The sequence below is a fragment of the Paramormyrops kingsleyae genome, chromosome 8 (genome assembly GCF_048594095.1).
Source record: "Paramormyrops kingsleyae isolate MSU_618 chromosome 8, PKINGS_0.4, whole genome shotgun sequence".
NCBI lineage: Eukaryota > Metazoa > Chordata > Actinopteri > Osteoglossiformes > Mormyridae > Paramormyrops > Paramormyrops kingsleyae.
The window spans coordinates 36,983,734-37,004,305 of NC_132804.1; the positions used below are offsets into that span (position 1 = coordinate 36,983,734).

At 41.5% G+C, this 20,572-nt stretch overlaps 1 long non-coding RNA gene across 3 annotated transcripts; it reads right to left on the reverse strand.

Annotated features, from left to right (window-relative positions):
- Nucleotides 1–1,996: 1,996 nt before the first annotated feature.
- On the reverse strand, nucleotides 1,997–10,375 carry LOC111846638 (uncharacterized). 3 transcript variants are annotated; one of them, XR_011992737.1, is made up of 6 exons: nucleotides 10,166–10,375; nucleotides 9,197–9,605; nucleotides 8,040–8,211; nucleotides 7,677–7,953; nucleotides 2,639–2,798; nucleotides 1,997–2,166 (listed from the first exon to the last, which is right to left on the reverse strand). It is a non-coding gene; the product is annotated as an uncharacterized lncRNA (long non-coding RNA). The 3 variants fall into 3 exon arrangements; XR_011992736.1 differs by having other exon boundaries at nucleotides 1,997–2,798; XR_011992735.1 differs by lacking the exons at nucleotides 1,997–2,166; nucleotides 2,639–2,798 and having other exon boundaries at nucleotides 6,975–7,953.
- Nucleotides 10,376–20,572: the final 10,197 nt, after the last annotated feature.

Consider the following 20,572-nt stretch of genomic DNA (forward strand, 5'->3'; position numbering starts at 1 on the left):
GGGACAGTCTTTGTTGGCATCTGATAGGACAGCACACTTCCCTCTTGCACCTCTTCAAACATGGAATCAATCAGAGGTACATCACTGGAAACAGCTATTGTTGTGATCATGGGAGCTTTATCAGCAGGAAGGTCATGGTACATGAACTTTAAGCATTGATAAAAAGGAAACAAGTGTGCTATAAATAAGAAATATATGTGTGCAAAAGCATGTGTGTAGGCATGCACGTAAAAATGAGTATTACATGTGAGCATGTGTGGCTGTAGGTCTGCATGTTTGCGTGTGTGTGTATGTCCATAGATGTATGTAAGTATGTGTGTATGTGGGTAGGTGGGGACAGGAGTGCATACATATGCATGTGTAGTTGTGCATGCCAAATGTCACTGTGGGGCATTGGTGGCCTTTCATTTCAAGGAATGGGACTCATGACTGGAGGGTTGTAAGTTTGATTTCCCACCTAGTTGCCACTGTGGTGCTCTTGAGTAAGGTACTGTACCTACTCACTGCTCCAACACTCAAATTTTGCTGTGCACTGTGTGCTGTGTCAGAAAAATAATCACTATTAGTTTTTAATTTTTTAGTGTCTGTGTGTAGTATTGATAGCAACACAAACTTGATTCCTTCTACCAGTCTTCTTTCTCTTGGTCTGGCTGACAGGATAACCATTTTGTTTACTGGACCAGGTTTAATACCCTGTATACAAACAAAAACATTTTTTCTATAAAGATTGAACAGATATCCATAAATAAAAAAAAGCATCAGGGGGGTATTCCATGAAAGTAGCTATAAAAAAAAGGCAGACTCAACCTACCTCCATCTCTAAACTTAGCCTCACGTCGTTCCACGAACACAGTTCAGTTTTACTTAATCAAGGTTCATTCAAGACAGACTTGCATAGTCTCACTTAGTGCGCACACCCGCGATATTTAAGAAGCCCAAATAAATGGATGAACGATAGATCGACCAAATGAGTCAGAAAGCCTGTAAAACGAGAGCGGTGTTTCTTTCCGCCGCAGAATAAACGCTGCTGATGGAGCTGTATGAAAAATACAAAGCTGTAATCATTAAAAAAAAGGCAATACTGTGGTCATAAACACAGTTTATGGTTTGGCAATGAATTTCAGACAGAATAAACGCATAAGTTACGTAAATGTTACAAGTGCTTAGTACAGTGGCATGGTGGTACAGTGGTTTATGCTATCGCCTTATAATGCGAAAGTTGCTGGTTGGATCCCCATAGCCAACAGGGAACCTTCTGGGTTGACTTCACCTGTTATTATTACTGTATATTATTATTTGATCTCCGTAAAATACTTTAAATCACATCCGTGTGAAATGTTCTGCACAAATAACCGTATGTTGTCTTTGGTATTTTAGTAGTAACCCAGCAAACATGCCCCTTTGGGGCCCCATTACTGGCGTGAAATGCGGGGCACATGTGGGCCCCACACTGTAGGGCCCTTGTGGACTGCCCACACTTTGGGCTGGCCTACATATACGTGCCCTGCATTTTTTGGCCTGCTGGATGCTCCCCTGAGGGCATACTGTGGGCACACTGTGGGGTATACTGCGGGCACATTGGGCACATTGTGGGGTGTACTGTGGGCACATTGGGCATACTTTGGGCGAACTGTGGGCACACTGTAGGGTATACTGCAGGCACACTGTGGGGTGTACTGCGGGCATATTGAGCATACTTTGGGCAAACTGTGGGCCTACTGGGGGAACATTGGGAGGAAGGAAAGCTGTGAAGCCACAGTGCTCCAGTGTCCCCGTGGGCATGCTCTATAGGTCTTTAACAAATAACAAAATTAGTTTAGTCCTGTACTGCCAGTATACCACAACATTATTATTAATGCGTATGCAGAATATTTGTACTTATTGAAAGTAGCAGTAATAAACTACAAGTACTGTAATATGTTTCAAAAATACACATCTGTTCACAGACAGGTTAGAAGAAAAAATGAAAAAACATATTGAAAACTGAGTATGTGGATTGAGTACTAAATATATATTTTTTATTAAACAGAACAATGAGCACATAGTATTACATACACAAATAATCAATATTAAATCAATCCCCTCAGTGTTTAGCATTCTGCAGCCATGTTTTAACTGAAGATTCCACCTCTGAGGCTGTGGCCCAGCTACTTTTTGTCACAGCATCTAATTGAGAAAAAAAGAACAACTGAAATGCTGATGTAAAAAAAACAAAAAAGGTTGTCCAAGTGCAAAATATATACTTGTGTTTTCCCTACTATCAGGTAGTTTCCCAGGGCTTTGTTGGTTCCATAGTTCTTGGAACTTTTTGGACAAAAAGGCCTTTACAGTAAGTTAAAATGTCAGTTGTGAAAGGTCTAGTCTAGTTGAGTCACAGGTGGAGCCTTTAAACTAGCTTTGGAACAGAACTTAAGATCAAGTTAGAAGTTAAATTAAGTTAAGTCAACTTGCCATGCTGATCTGTCTTTATGAAATACGATCATGCCTTTATTTTCTAGTGAAATCTGAAACACAAAACTTGTATACTGTATTTCCTAGTCACAAAATATTCTGTAATTTGGTCTTTACAATTAAATTCAAGATTTGATTTTGTTCTCCTTCTTAGGGTCTAATTGCATATGAACATTACATACTGTACCTATGACTGCTCTGCAGACTAGCATCTCCCCAAAGGCCATCTTCTGGCCAGAGCCCCGCCAGCACAACTGCTGGGCCAGTGGGGTGGTTAGCATACGCACAAGGATGCGTCTTGTGTTGGCAGATGGGTTGGGACCCCCAATTGTTGTCATATACTTTACCTAAATTGAGGTAATAATATATTAGTGTATTCACAAGACAGCAGCAAACTATAATGGAAAATGTAATAAACTTGTGATAGAACATGACATAGAATATATATAGGTGTACTGTACAATAAAGTTATCTAGAGAAAAGAAAATGCTAAGAAAAACATAAGAGAAAGTACTGTACAGATACCGTTTATATTGTCTATTTACAAGATGAATCGTGTCTGAGCACCTACATCAATATTGTTTTATATGATACGAAACACTGTATGTAGATCAGTGTTTCCCTTACCATTATATTAGGGGGGTTCCTCGCCCCCCCCAATGGCACCTCCCTCCCCCCCTTGAAGGTCAAGTTTATTTTATTTAATTTTATTCTCTATACAGCGCCAGATTACAACAGAAGTCATTTAAGGTTACCTTTCCTATAGAACAGGTCTATACATTGTCCTAAATAGCCTTATGTTATGTTATTTACACAACTGCTTGTCATTTTTGTCTCTATACGGTCGCGCATTTACAATTCTCCTCTGCTCTCTATGGCCCAATCCCAAACCGGTCCCTAGCAAACAAGGGACATCCAGAGGACGTCCTTAGGTCGTCCGCAATACGTCCCTTTTTTGGGGATGTCCTAAGGACGTCCTTAGGACGACCGTGTTATTATGAACACTAAAGAAATCCTTCAAAAGCAAGTTGTTGTGACAGTTTCCAGGAATAGCATTTTAAATAAATAATTTTATCTGAAGTACTTCCTTTTATTAATGTTCCATCAGGATGCCCGTTCTTCTGTGCCACTATGAAAAATAAATAAATCTTTCAGAAACAATTTATTATGACAGCCCGCAGGAACAGTATTTATAAATATATAAAAACTGACTGGATATGCATGGCTGTCGAGTGAATTGCATGCTACATGCTAGTGAATTGCAGTCAGATTCAAACTTAGGCCAGCTGTGTTTTTGTACTTGATGCCATGGAGACGCTTTTTGCGGCTCGCGCTCCCTCGCTCACCCTCACGCGCAGTTCAAAGCACTGTCACGGGTAAGACGCGACACTCTTCTTTGTGCATAAAACTTTAATAAAATCCTCTAAGTATCATATTAACGTGTATAAAGTGATAAAATACGATGGGTTGAAACACATTTAGGCGTAATCCTACATTATTTTTTAGTGTCATTGGTATTAAACCGATTAAATCAACATTTAAAATTCCTGTCAGAACGAGCTAACGGTATCGCTATGAATTTTCTAGGAAGAGTTGAGGAGATATCTATCGCCTGTGCTGACAGTTTTAATTAGCAGTAATGAAGTAATCAATGGATTGGGATCAAACATTCCATAAATGCTTTTGTTACAGGGCACAGGTTCTGAAGTAAGGAAGCAATATCCGGCCATCGATACTGATGACTCAGAATGAAATGTTCACAAGAAGACCTTTAAAATGTGTTGTCTTAATATTTATGTTGTATTTTTCTTAATGCCATTTGTTAAATTAGAAACTTAAAGAAAATTTCTAATGTTCTTACAATAAAAATATATATTTAAACGAATTTTTTTAAAATTTTTCAAAGAAGGTCAAAGCTGAAGGATATCCTGTGGCTGTCCTCTGGACATCCTAATGGAACATTAATAAACAGAGAAATACTTAAGACAAAATTATATCTATTTAAATGCTATTCCAGCAAGCTGTCATAATGAATTGTTTTTGAAGGATTTCATTACTTTTCATGAAAGAATGAATGAAAGTTACATTATATAGAACTATAGACACCCAAAGTGCTTTATAGATGCAATAGGGAGCCACTTCAGCCACCTCCACTGTGTAGCACCCACCTGGATGATGTGACATCAGCCATTCTGCACCAGTACGCTCACCACACAGTAGCTAAGGTGGTGAAGGAGCAGGAGAGAATTTACCAGTTAGATAAAGGGGGTGATTAGGAGGCCAGATTTGATAAGCCACCTTAGGTAAGATTTGATAAGGCAACAGTGGGCAATTTTAGCCAGAACATCAGGGTACCAACCCTACAGGGATCTTTTATAACCTGGGACAGTCAGGACCTCGGTTTTATGTCTATCTGAAGGACGGCAACATGGTCATCCTAAGAATGTACCCAATAAAGGACATTGAGCTGGCCCTCCAAAGGACATCCTCAGGCTGTCCCTTGTTTATGTCTCTAGTATTACTGGTAAAATGTCAAATATTAATTATTTAGAAAAAGGGATTTACGTGGGCTTAATGCCCATAATATGTTCACACAATATGTCCTTAAAATGTTCCCGGAAAGTCCATAATATGTTCTCGGAATGTCCATAACTGGTCCTGAAAATGTCCTTAAAAGGTCCATAACTGGTCCTCTAGACGTCCTTAAAAGTCATCCTAAGGACGTAAAAAAAACTTTCCATCAGGATGTCCTAAGGACGTCCTTTGAGGACAAGATCCGGACCAAAAGAGGACGTCCTGTGGACGACCTAAGGACGACTTGCTGTTTGCTGGGTACACACTCCGCCTCACCACTACGCCTTCGTTTGCGCGTTCCCGAGACCCGTCGCCATGTTGAAGTGTGTCTCAAAGCAGCAAGGGCTAAGGGGGAGTGGTCGATTATGCCCTCCTTTAGCGAGTCAGCAACGATGGTGGCTCGCGCGATTTCACTACTACGTCCATATCCCATAATTCCTAGCGCACAGGAAACAGAACAGCGTGATAATTTAATAATTGGATTCTAACAGCACTGTGAAATACACATAGAAAGTCTATGTTATATGTTATAATTCATCGCCGCAGAAAAAAAATTAGGAAAGCAGTTATTTATAGCTGGTCAGTACAGATAGATTTTATCGTGATCCGATTACGAGAGATTTTGTGTACTTTTCAAACTAGAAACCACGCGAAGAAACAGTCGAACGCAAACTTGATCAACATCACACCAGCAACAATAACAGCATATTTGCCTGTTTTTTCCTCTACATATCTGGATCTGGTATTTGGTACCCGTCAAATCGTCAATATGACACATGTACATACTTAAAATTGCTCAGTGCTATAAGACGACGTAGCCGTCGTCTTCTCGCATTAGATAAACTTTGTGCTTTTTAAAAATAACTGATATGTCATTAAAGAAAATACAATACAGCTTCTTGATGGATCCATTTCGTCAAATCACTACGTAATGCATTTCCTCTTTCCGTTAAAGAAGACTGTAAAAAGGCGGTGCGAGGGCAAGTCTGCCTCAAATCTTTCTTGTGACAATTTCCTTCAGTTTAAGTGTATAGGGCGTGTTGTGAGGGTGACTCGGCGGGAGTGTGACTCGAAATGAAGGCAGAGTGTCGAGGGTATAGTTTGGGATTGGGCCTATATCGAGTTATGAGTCTCTGCAGAACAAAATGGGCGTTCCCCAAGCAGTATGGGCGGGTTTCAAGCATCCAATCAGAGAACGTAATGGGCGTTCCCCAAGCTGTATGGGCGAGTTTCAAGCGTCCAATCATCGTTAAACCTTTTTTTCGGTGACAAAAAACACGGAAACTGGAACGCAGCCTGCAAAATACAACTGGAACGGCTTGGTTCCGCCACTAACTTTAACTATTTAACATGCGATGAGCTGGGATGTGTAATGTTTTGCTTTGCATTAAGCGGTATCGTTCCAGTTATAACCACACACATCCACACGCGATCTCCTGCTGAACACACTTTTTTTTTTAAATCAACCTTCCATTCTTCCGGATGTCAATGTCAGATACGCTGCAAATTACATTTATTCTAGTCACTGTGTTATGTGTACACTCTACCTCCCCATCCCCTTAGCACAGTAAGATGACTGTCCAATACCAATATTTCTTTTGTCCAATATATATTTTATATTCTGCTGCAATATTCAAATTAATGTGTATTTAGCCCCTATATAATATTCTATCTCTGTGCAATATGCTCATGCACTTTACCTTTTATACGATTATTCATGTTTAGATATTCCACAAACCTAACACTAGCTTTTAAACCAAATGGCTCCCTCACTCGAGGACATTGCCAACACCCGGTACCATAGCAGAGCAAAGAACATCATCAAGGACACGTCTCATCCCGGTCATCAACACTTCGATCCTCTACCCTCAGGAAAATGTAACATCAATAAAAATACACACTAACAGACTGCCGAACAACTTATTTCAAAAAGAGTTTCAGTCGTTCAATAATAACTTTGGACGTCTTTAATATCCATACTCATAAATCTTGTTCATAATACATGTAGTGGCTGCTGTAATCTGGCACTCATTACACCTTACACTTCTAAGCACTTTATTTTTTTATCTTTTACATGAGTTACTAACTTTTACCTGCCTAGGTTGTGGTTTATACGTTGTTTTTCATGCCAAGTCTTGTGCTGTGTGATTTCAACGTTTAATTCAACTGTGATGGGGACTTGTCACTGTATACAGTAAAAGGGGGTCCAGCCCGCTACTAGCAAGGTGCACCTAATTAAGTGGCCATTGAGTGTATAGATTCATGTGTGTATTTTTTTTTCCCTATCTTGTTCATAGTTATACTTAAACTTTTTTATACTTTTTAATCTATACTTTTAACCTGTATTAAAAACTAAATAACTAATTTTGAATTTTGGTAAGTTTAATATTTTTGTTGCAATTTAAAATCATTCAATATCTGTTGTAGGATGTTATATTTTAAATATTATGCAGGTTCTGTATAATTGCATCAATTTGCATCATCCAATTACACATTCAGAGAGTGAAGACAAAAACACTGCACAACAATTACTTTTACTGTAAAATTACTGTACAATTACTGTAACAACCTGATGTTTTCTTGCCACGTGTTGTTTAAGATTCTTCTTATTTAGGCTCATTCTACAGTGAGGACATTCAACAGTTACTTGCTTTCTATGGACAGCTTGTTGGCATGGTATGAGTGCTTGATCAGGTTGCCCTTGTGGATGGCCGGCGGAAGACTCTGTTGGATGTCCAGAGTGAGGTACTGGTGGGTGGCTGACGGGAGGCGCTGGAGGATGGCCGGCGGGAGGCTCAGCAACAATGGAATGACGGCAATGATGCTTTTGCAGATCACCTTTGTTTACATATACAGCTGTACACAGACAGCAGTGAAAATGTGTAGTCCTCCCACGGCATCCAAGGCTGCAGCTATATATGATATAATCTAAAACAGATTAAAAGCATCATGTTAATAGATGTTCATTGGCCATTATGAATGAACTGAAAAACATAACAAGACCAACCACTCACCACCATACTCAACCGCCCTTGTCCTATGCGAAGCAATGTGGACTGCAACAGAATTATACTCCTTTGGATTGTACTTGTCCAAAGTGCAAAAAGGGCAAGAAAACAGATTTGAATTTTCACAAATTCTTTGAGGTTGAGGCACCGGATGGTCCTTAACCTGAACAGTGACATGCTGCAAAGACAAAATATGCAGTGTTTAATGGTAATATTCTTAATTATTAACTTAATTAGCTTAATTATTTAACAAAATCTAATAATGTTCAGAGTTTCATACATTACGATTAAAAATGTTTATATATAAAAAAGGTTATAATTAACTGAATTAACTTTATAATATTTTAGATATCTTATTAATTCAAGCATTTTATGTGATCTATTGGTTAAGATGACACCTATAATGGTTTAATGCGTATTTTTTTAGAAGACCAACACGCAGACAGCAATTTTCAGTAACATAATATCTATTGCTGCATTTGCTGAACCTGGGAAATGGAAACTACATCATTCATGACCTACTGGTCCTGGGATCATGTACAGATTGTACTGTGTAGATTATGGTGCTCTGTTTTTTAAAAGGAAAAAATAAGTGAGAGACATTAGTGTCTTTCACTGTCAGGCTCTTCTTTATCCCAGGAAAAAAATCAATATTTGACACATCACAGATTCCAATTAATATAGCAGGATTCTATTTACTTGCACACTTCAAAACATATCCGTAATTCAGATTCTTATTTCAGTCGGATCAATTTAACCTATCAAACATTTGTTAGAGAAGATACATATGCATAAATACGTAAAAGAAAATGCTTGTTGAAAACAAAAATGCAGGGATTACATAAAAATTACACAGAATCTTAGCCTAGTGAATATCCCTACACATATACAGCAACGAGAATAAATGATTAACAATACCTAAATTAATCGTTTTCCTAAACAATCTTTGAAGATCCTCTATCCTTCATGAGATTTAAAATATAAATAAATAAAATATATCATCAGGGTAAAGATATGGAACACACATACGTAAGCAAACAAAATGAATAATGGCGAGTCGGCCATTTAGAATCGCGAGGCGCCATTTTAGTGAAATATTATCAGAAATAATTATAAGCATATAATCAAAAACAATACGTATAACTAAATAGACATTTACTTACCCGGGTCATGTACTGCATCCGATCCGCCGCCATTGTTTCTGAACGCTGTTTCTGAACGCCTCCAGAAAGTCCCGTCACAGAGCCAATCAGATACTTACCTTGAAATCTGCCCAGTTGTCGTTTTAGCCAATCAGAACAACGCTTTGAAACCGCCCACTCCACTTGAAATCCACCCAGTGATTGTTTTAGCCAATCAGAACAACGCTTTGGAACCGCCCACTGTAATACACTTCCAGTGCTTGAAATCCGCCCACTCGCGTCAGTGTTCTGCAGAGACTACTTGCCTATATCGCGCATGGCGGAGTTCCGCCCTGATGCGCGCACACAGACACGTGCGCGCTCACACAGGTGAGCCCACGGCCACCAACGGGCAGAGGGCACGCATCGGAAAATGTGTCACGTCAAACACCTGAAAAGCAGACAAAAATATACTGCAGTGACAAAAGCTGCACATTTTGTGCATAATTGTCATAAAAAGATATGTTCTGATGTTTAGTTCAGTTGTTATATTGACTGCTGTCATTAAAAGAAACTGATGAACACCATGAATCCTGTCGGCGTCCGTCTGCCCCCACCCCCATGTAGATGTTATACGTATGACCAACATTACACATCAAAAATAAAAAGATAACATGAAAGAAGTTCATAACGATTTACTGGTGAGACGAACTGTTTGTGAGGAGATTGATTAGTTTCGTTTAATTTTATAAAGTGTCTTTCCAATAAATGTACAGGAACATATATACTTCAGGTAGCCTAAATCATTACCTCTGCGGGTCAATATAAATGTGCCTATATAAAGGAACATTTAATATTACATCTTACCTTATATTTAAGTATAACCTATATTTAGCCGATCAAGCGGATACGTGTTGAACTGACAAGAACGGAGCAATTTAACATTCATTGTGGTTTTCAACAACTCAAAATGTGGTTAAACATTTAAATTAACGTAACATTTATACTCACAGGGAGCAGAGGTGTCAAGTAACGAAGTACAAATTTTGGTTATCTATACTTTACTGGAGTAATTATTTTTCAGACGACTTTTTACTTCTACTCCTTACATTTTCACGCAATTAACTGTACTTTCTACTGCTTGCCTTTTAAAAATAGCCTCCTTACTCCTATTTAATTTCGGCTTGTTTTCATTCCGGCTTGTCATCTTTCAAAAAAAAAAAAGAAAAAAACTGGCGCTATCCGGATAGAGTGAATTTGGATTGTGGTTGGATGAGAAGTATAAACATATACCATTCTGACACCCTATTGGTTTGTACATGATCCATCGCACCTGCACGTGATAACACAAATCGCGTGACGTCACACTCTAGCAAGGATATAACAGACGTGTGTAGTCTACCCCCCTAGACTCCACGGTGGGATGAGTAATGACTTAATTTTTTCGATTTGTACGGATCTCTCTCTGACTCATACATGGCGATTCTATAATCCTTATACTAAAGATTTTACTTGGTCAAATAATATTTGTTCTTTTAGATCTAGAATTGATTTATTTTTAATTTCTTCTTCCATCGTCAGTTATGTAAAAGATATTTCTCACGCTGTTGCCCCTTTATCAGATCATAAATTGGTCTGTTTAAAGCTGAGTGACATCCATGATAACCCGAGACTTAGGGGCTATTGGAAACTTAATAATACTTTGTTAAAAGATAAAAAATTCAATGATAGTATTATCAATCTTATTAAAGAATTATTCACTGACTCAATTGAAGATTATAAAAAAGCATGGGAGTATATAAAGCTAGACATATAGCAATTAAAAGAAGTAAAGAAATTAAAAAGAGTAAACATCAAACTGATTTGGAGTTGGTTAATAAACTTAATGCTTTACTAGCTAAAAGTGATATTACAGAAGAGGATACTTTAGAAATAAATAGGCTAAATTTGGAGCTTGATGAAGCCTACTTAGATTTAGCCAAAGGTGCATATACAAGATCTCCTGCTAAATGGCTGGAGGAAGGGGAAAGAAATTCTAGATATTTCTTCGCCCTGGAAAAACTAAATGGTCAGAGGAAGACTCTTTCTGCACTTAATATAGATGGAGTCATTTCAGAAGACCAAAGAGTAATATCAGATTTTGTTGCTAAATTCTATGGTGGCCTTTATACCTCTAATTTTAACTACAATATTTCTGAAGAATTTATTGAGTTAATTAAACATCATATTAAAAATATTGATTTAGAGTACAGACAAATTTGTGATTCACCTTTAAATATTGATGAAATTAAACAAGCTTTACATAAAATGAAAAAAGGTAAATCTCCTGGGATCGACGGGCTTTCAGCTGAATTTTATCTTCATTTTTGGGAGTTTATCAAATTACCTTTATTTCATACTGTATGTACAAGGAATGCATCAGTCAGAGAGAAATGACCGATACTATGAAACAGGGAGTCATCTCTCTTATTCCTAAACCAGATAAGGATCCTTTAATAATCGATAATTGGAGGCCTATTTCTTTGTTAACATTAGATTATAAAATATTAGCCTCTGTGTATGCCAAAAGATTAAGCTATGGTTTAGGAAACATTATTTCAGAATGTCAGTCTGGTTTTTTGAAAGGCCGGCACATTTCTAACAACATAAGATTAGTATTAGACCTGCTGGATTATTCCAACTCAATCTGTTCTGACGGTCTCATACTCTTTCTTGATTTTCATAAAGCTTTTGACTCCATAGAACACAAATTTATATTTCGTACTCTGGAATTATTTGGTTTTGGTAAAGCTTTTATTGAGACTGTTACCATGTTTTACAAGGGTATTAACAGCTCAGTGATTGTGAACTTTGACACCTCTAAGAGATTTCACGTCCATCGTGGAGTCAGACAGGGCTGTCCAAGCTCCCCATTTTTATTTATTTTAGCCACAGAGTTACTCTGTTTAAGAATCACCCAAGATAATAATTTGAAAGGAATTAGTGTATTTGATAAGGAATTTAAAATTGCACAGTTAGCGGATGACACTACGCTGTTCTTGAAAGACAAAAAGCAGCTACTAAAAGCTCTGGAATTAGTTGAACATTTTTCTTGTGCCTCAGGTCTAAAACTTAACATGTCGAAGTGTGAAATTATCTCATTTTTAATTTTTTTTTTAATTTTTTTTTTTAATTGCCCACCACCACCCCCCCTCTTCGGAGGACAACTTTATTTTACATTACATTCATGAGCAAACAGTGTGGCCGCTCCGAACTCACCAGTACCGTGGAAAAGGAGAAAAACAGGGGGGGATACAGAAACAACAAGCGTCACAATAACAGACTTCAATCAACATGGGGAGAGGGGGAGAGAGAAAAAAAAAAAAAGGTATACAGAAATAATAACACTAATAATGTAGGTGGGATGGAAAAAAAATTAAGTATAGGGGAATACAGAATACAAACAACCATAAGAAACATAACACTCGTCAAACAACAAGAATTATAACAACATCAGTGATACTAATAATAATTAATACAAATCGGTATTATATATATGTAGCATACGCACACGTGATCGTACCGTTATATATGTATATTTCAATTCCTAAATCTATAACATACCCTAAAAAGTAATAATAATAATGATATTGATCGCTCAACCATTCTTGTATGCATGTGCAAGTGTAGGTGTGACCTGATTTGTCATTGGATGTGCTGGCATTTAATGCCGTCAGGGGAGGCGGCAGCACCGCCCCCCCCGCCCCAGGCCCAAGGCGAAGGCAGGAGAACCAGGCAACCGAGGCCACCCTACTGCCCCCCCGGCACGAGGGCCCACAGCCACGCATCCCCGAGACAACCACCCGCCCAACCTGAGAGGGAGCCCGCGAGGGACTAAGGGGGCGCCAACCCCCGCACAGGGAGGCCCGCAGAGGGAGGACGGGCGGCGAGCCCCCCAGCCCCACCCGCAACCCCCCCACCGAGGCAGGCGGGTCCAGGGCCGAAGAGCCCCACCAACCGGGACCACCCCCCCCCCCGGCAGACGGCCCCCCACACACCAGAGGAGCCCTAGCCCCCCCAGCCCGTCCCCCGGCAGGACGGGCAGCCGCCCACCGCAGCGACCCGGCACACCTCCCCCACAACACTGCAGGATGATCCAAGGGGGGCCCATACAAAGAGCCCCCCCCCCACCCGGGAGCGGACCCGCGGCGACCGGGGAGCGGCAGACCCCCCGCCCAGCCCAGACCGAACCCCCCAATCCGCCTGGCAGGGCCCAGAGCGTCCCGAGATTCCCCGGACTGCCCGCAGCAGAGCCAAGCACCACCCGGCCCGCGGCCCAAGAGAGGAGGCCGCCCACACCCGCCAGGGCCGCCCGAACCCCCCCATGATGGGTCTTCCACCCGGCGGGCCACCCCACCCGCGCAGGGCCAGAGACAGAGAGTTAGGGGAGGCCCCTCGGCCCCCATCCCCTCCCTGACCCATGTTGGAGTGAAGTGTGCATGTGCATGTGTGAGAGAGTTGTGTGTTTATGTCTACAATGCATTAAAATTAGTGGGTGCAGTTCGGGTATGAGGGCCCCACCACTGGCAGATGGCAGAGTCCCCCATCCCCCTCCCCGCACCCCCAAGGCCCTAATGTAATATGGACTGTGTATATGACTAAGATGCAAAAAATGGGTGAGCAGTTGAGGCATGGGCACCCCCCCGCTGGCAGACGGCAGAGCCCCACCTGCCTCAACCCACCTCCTCAGCTCTAGTGTCATGTGGTGTCTAACATGCAAGTAAAAATTGAGGGGCAGTGTCTCGGCGCACCTCCCCACCGCCCCTCAAGGCCCTAGTGTTGTGTGAAATGTGGTGTTGGGCCCAGGGGAGCAATAAGGGCGTGCCAGGAGTGGGCCCCCCCCGGCACCGGGGCCAGATCCCCGACTGGCCCCAATTAGTCCCCATCCCCGACCCCGCACAGCCGGCAGGGACGGCCAACCGAGGTGTTCAGGGGCGCCACAGGCAGCCCGGCAGCAGGGAACCCTGCCCCCCCCCCCCCCAGGCGCAGACCGGGAGAGACCCACCCCACCACGCCCGATGAGACCCCAGCTAGCAGCCAAGGACGGGACAACCCCAGACCCCCCCGGCAAACGGGGAGCCGGACCAGCCAGGCGGGGTGACCCCCGCCCCCAGGCCACCCCCCAGGCGAGTCAGAGGCTCCCCCCACCGCCCCCCCCAAACCACCCCACAGCGCCCAACGGCAGACAACGACCCGCCCCCACCAGGCAACGGGCCCGGGCAGACCAGGCCCCCCAGCATGCGGGCGACCACCTGCCCGGGAGCCGGAGCAGCGGCCCCAGCAGATAGAGCCCACGCCCCCAAACCCACGCACCCCAGCGCAGCGGCCCAGGCGGAACCCAGAGGCCCCACCCCCCGATCCCCCCCCAGTGCGCCACCCACCTCGTGGGGGCAGAGCCCCCCACCCCCGCACCGCCCCCAACAGGCCAGGCCAGCGGCCACCCAGAGACACTGACCACGTGCCCTCAGCCAAGAGAAACACCAGAGGACCCCAACAACCCAGCCCCCCCACCCCCAGCCCCCAACCCGGGACGGTGACGGCAAGGCCCCACCACCCCTAACGACATTACATTAAAAAATTCATTATTGGAGTCCAACTGTCTTCAAAATCGATCAATTGATTTTTCTTACAGGCAGACATCCTCTCCATGGAAACATAATCCAAGAGTAGATTTTTGAACAGATTTATGTTTAAATTCTCTTTTGACTTCCAGTTCAGAAGGATTGTTTTCTTAGCAATGGTTAGTACTGTGAGAAGCATGCAAGATTTATTCGTGTCCATATTCGTGTTAGTGAGGTTCCCAAGCAGGCAGAGTGAGGGGGAGGGTGGGATGGGATGCCCTAGGTGTGTTGATAAGTCTTCACAAATCCTTTGCCAGAATTCGTTGACCAGTGTGCAATACCAGAAAGCATGCAGGTAATTATCTGGTGCGTCCTTCTTACAAGTTAGGCATATGTCAGTATCTCTGATACCCATCTGGAACATCCTCTGCCCTGTGTAGTGTGTTCTGTGTAAAATTTTGTACTGTAATAGCTGCAGGTTGGGGTTCCGATTCATTCGAAAGGTATTCAAGCAAATTTGCCTCCAGAAGTTAGTGTCTGGATTGATGAGTAAATCCCTTTCCCATTTGTGGGTAGGGAGTGAGAGCGTTGTATCAGATTCTGCTAGATGCACGTAAATCCTAGACAGTAGTTTTTTAGTTGGAGTTATTAAGAAGTTTGCTATTTTAGGTGAAAGCTCCAGATCTAATTGCTTACGGCACCATCTATTATGTATTATTGATTTAAGTTGAAGATATTCTAAGTATTTGTTTTTCTCAATGTTATAAGTTTCTGTAATTTTGTCAAATGATATCATGCAATTGTCTTGGATTATATGTTCGAGGCGCTTGATTCCTTTATTATGCCAAGCCAGGAAGTTTATCTCTTTTTTATTTAACAGGATGTCAGGGTTGTTCCAGATGGGTGTCAGTTTGTATGGGACCACTGAAGTTTGGTTTATTCTAAAAAATTCCCACCAGGCTGTCAGCGATGTGCTGATGTTGATGCTCTTAAAACAGCAATGTCGTTTAAGTATATGACTGATAAATGGCAGGTCCTCGACTCGAATATCATTACAGAAAGTTTGCTCAATATCCAGCCAGTTATGGTCTAAGTTATTTTGCGTAGTCCATTTTAGGACGTGGTCCTGGTCAAGACAATCTCCTGAACTCCAAACTGAATGTCAGAATGGAAAAGAAAGGTGATTTAAGCAATTTTGAGCGTGGCATGGTTGTTGGTGCCAGACGGGCCGGTCTGAGTATTTCACAATCTGCTCAGTTACTGGGATTTTCACGCACAACCATTTCTAGGGTTTACAAAGAATGGTGTGCAAAGGGAAAAACATGCAGTATGCGGCAGTCCTGTGGGCGAAAATGCCTTGTTGATGCTAGAGGTCAGAGGAGAATGGGCCGACTTATTCAACCTGATAGAAGAGCAACTTTGACTGAAATAACCACTCGTTACAACCGAGGTATGCAGCAAAGCATTTGTGAAGCCACAACACACACAACCTTGAGGCGGATGGGCTACAACAGCAGAAGACCCCACCGGGTACCACTCATCTCCACTACAAATAGGAAAAAGAGGCTACAATTTGCACGAGCTCACCAATATTGGACAGTTGAAGACTGGAAAAATGGTCTGATGAGTCTCGATTTCTGTTTAGACATTCAAATGGTAGAGTCAGAATTTGGCGTAAACAGAATGAGAACATGGATCCATCATGCCTTGTTACCATTGTGCAGGCTGGTGGTGGTGGTGTAATGGTGTGGGGGATGTTTTCTTGGCACACTTTAGGCCCCTTAGTGCCAATTGGGCATCGTTTAAATGCCACGGCCTACCTGAGCATTGTTTCTGACCATGTCCATCTCTTTATGACCACCATGTACCCATCCTCTGATGGCTACTTCCAGCAGGATAATGCACCATGTCACAAAGCTCGAATCATTTCAAATTGGTTTCTTGAACATGACAATGAGTTCACTGTACTAAAATGGCCCCCACAGTCACCAGATCTCAACCCAATAGAGCATCTTTGGGATGTGGTGGAACGGGAGCTTCGTGCCCTGGATGTGCATCCCACAAATCTCCATCAACTGCAAGATGCTATCCTATCAATATGGGCCAACATTTCTAAAGAATGCTTTCAGCACCTTGTTGAATCAATGCCACGTAGAATTAAGGCAGTTCTGAAAGCGAAAGGGGGTTAAACACTATATTAGTATGGTGTTCCTAATAATCCTTTAGGTGAGTGTATATCAATCTATTGGCAAGAAAGTAGTTGTAGAAATTGGGAAGCTCCAAACCCCCACAGTTTTTGGATTTCTGTAAAGTTTTTAAACTTATTCGTGGTGGTTTGGATTTCCATAGATATTTTGAAATTAAGGAGTCCAATAATTTAAACCAAGTCCGCGGAGGTTGACTCGGAACCATTGAGAACATGTAGTTAATTTTTGGTAGGATCATCATTTTGATTGTAGCTACTCTTCCCAGAAGTGATGTGGGTAGATTGTTCCACCGTGCAAGGTCATCTTCTATCTTTTTAAGCAGCGGACTGTAATTTAATCGCGTCAGATCTGACATCTTGGCAGAAATGTTAATACCCAGATATCTAATGTTCCCAGATTGAAGTGGGATAGTTGGATTGGACTGGAAGTCACAAGATATTGGAAGAGTAGTCGACTTGTTCCAATTAATAGAGTAATCTGATATGGAGGAGAACTTATCTATGAGTCTTATCGTCTCCGTGAGGGAACCCTGTGTATTTTGAAGAAAAAGTAATACATCATCTGCATAAAGACTAATTTTATGGGTTATACTTGCTGTTTGAATACCTTTGATATTATTATTATTCCGAATTGCTGCTGCCAATGGTTCAATAAATATAGAAAATAGTGATGGAGAAAGTGGACAACCTTGCCTAGTGCCCCTTCTGAGATTGAAGCTTGGGGAGATTTGATCATTCGTTTTTACGCAGGCTTTAGGTGAACTGTATAAAATTTTAATCCAGGTTACGAAGTTCTCACGAAATTCAAATTTTAGTAAGGTTGCCATTAGAAATTTCCAGTTGACCCTGTCAAAAGCCTTTTCTGCGTCCAATGACATGATTATGGCTTCCTTATTTTGAATGTTGCAGTAGTCTATTACGCCAATTTGTCTCCTCATGTTGTTAGTGGACTGTCTGCCTTTAATGAAACCCGTTTGATCTGGATGTATTATATAATGTGTCACTTTTTCAATTCTACTAGCCAGTGCCTTGCTGATGATTTTAAGGTCCGCATTTATAAGTGATATTGGTCGATAGCTAGAGGGGAGAGCAGGAACTTTGTCAGGTTTGAGGAGCAGGTTAATGTCTGCACAATTCATATTTGGAGGGATGCTGCCAGTTTCTTTAATTTCTATAACCATTCTATGGAAAAGTGGTGCTAGCAGAGGCCAAAATGTTTTGTAGAATTCTGCTGGAAATCCATCTGGACCTGGGGCTTTCCCGTTAGGCATACATTGTAGTGCATCATGAAGTTCCACTATTGAGAGAGGTAACTCTAATGCCGTTATTTGTTCATTATTTAATTTTGGTAGGTCGATGTTGTTTAAGAACTCTTCTATTTCAGAATTGGTTGGATTAATATCAGGTGAGTATAATTTTTTATAGAAGTCCCTAAATATCCTATTTATCTCTCCTAGGCTATGAGTTGCCTTCCCATTGGGGTCTGTAACTGAAGAGATAGCTACTTTCTCTTTATTCTGTTTTAGTTGGTTTGCTAAAAATTTACTTGATTTATTACTATGTTCAAAATTGTCCAAGCGTAATCTCTGTATGTAAAACTGAGTTTTTTTGTCTTTTAATTCTTGCAATTTAATTTTATTTTTTCTCAGGTCATTGAGAAGGTGTTTTTCTTGGGAGGCAACATGTGCTGATTCCATAGTTTTAATTTTCTGTTCTAGTTCTGTTTCGAGTGCTTTTTCTTTCTTCTTTTTATGTACTGAATATGAAATTATTCTGCCTCGTATTACAGCCTTTGCTGTCTCCCAGAGAATGCACGCAGAAATACCTGGCAGGTCATTTGTTTCAATAAATGTTGTCCAATCTTTTTTAATAACTTCTAGAAACTCTGAGTCCGTTAGTAATGATGTATTCAGTCTCCACCGTTTAAAAGGTGGTGCACTAACTTTTACAGTGACCGTCATAGTGACAGGTGCGTGGTTACTGATTGTTATAGGGTGAATTTGTGTGTCAGATATATCTTTCATAACTGTATTGCTCGTAAGAAAAAAGTCTATCCGGGAGTAAGAATGATGGACTGGTGAGAAAAACGTGTATTCTCTGAGCGTGGTGTGAAAAGTACGCCATACATCACATAGGCCGAAATCATTCATATATTGTTTTACTGTTTCAGATGACTGGCAAGTACGGTAACTAGCTGCTGTACTACGTCTGTCAGATTCTGGATTAAGTACTAAGTTGAAGTCCCCTCCCAGTATACGTTCTGTGTCTGAGTGTGATGATATTGCAGCAAAAAGGTGGTGGAAGAAGGAGGAGTCATCACTATTTGGACCGTATATATTGGCAATACATATCTCTTTGTTATATGCTGAAATTTTAATAATTAAGAATCTACCTTCTGGGTCTGCGATAGTGTCTTTACAGTTGAAACATATTCTTTTGTTGATTAAAATTGCAACACCTCTTTGCTTTGAATTATAACTAGCTAAGTATATGTGTGGAAATTCTGGTGAATTTAATGTACACTGTCCTGATTTGGCTAAGTGAGTTTCCTGCAGTAGGACAATGTCTGCCTGTAGTGTTGTTAGATATTCTAAGATTTTATGTCTCTTAGCAAATGAGCCAATACCACGCACATTCCAAGTGACAAAGCGGAATGAGTTCATGCTGTCCTAACTTAGACCCCCTGAGTGCAATCTAATGTTAAAATGGACGGTTGTGTGTGTGTGTGTATGAGTATGAATGTGTCAGGATGAATGTGTGTGCAAATGTCAATGTGTGAATGTCTCCATTTGTGCTATTAAGGTGAGGAGATCTGTCTGAGCTTGAGTGGGCATGTGTATATGTGAGTGTATGAATGCATACATGTGTGATGTTAAGATGAGGGGGTGCGTGTATGTTTGAGTGGGCGTCTATGCATGCGAGTGTGTGACTACCTACGTGTCGGTGTGGGTGTATAGTATCTAGTAGACTGCTTCCAGATAAAACATTTTTGAGCGTCAATATCGATATGCAACAATTAACATAACAACCAAATTGACAATGATGGCCATAACAATAACAACAACAACAACACCAACAACAACTGCGACTGTAGTGAGACATTAAACAAGGGGGTTGAGGAACAGTAAGGGATATAAAGTGACACAGCCTTAATAGTCTTTAGACAAAGCCGTCTAGTGTGCGGCGTGCGCTAAAAACCTGTATTAACTGCCAAACTTTAAAGTCAGTTTGTTAAATGCGTGTTACCTTAGTCGGAAGTGGTTTCAGTAGAGCCAAGCAGTGGTGTTCTGGTCGCGAAATAGTTGTCCATTAACATACAGTCTGTCTACTGCGATGACAGCTCGGGCTCCCTCCGCAATTAATTTTTTCCTGAGCTGGAACAGGATTCTGCGACGATCCAGGATTTCTTTGGGAAATTGGTCGTTGACGCTGAAGTCCGTTCCTCTGAGCTCCCTGCCTCGGCTTTTCACCAGCTCCTTTTGCTTGAAATGTTCAAACTTGGCCACGATTGGTCTTGGACGCTGAGCTTCTTTCCTCACCCCTCCTATGTGGTGGACCCGATGAAACGTGATGTTGTTGACGGTGTCCCGAGGAAGTTTAAGTTCTTGTTGC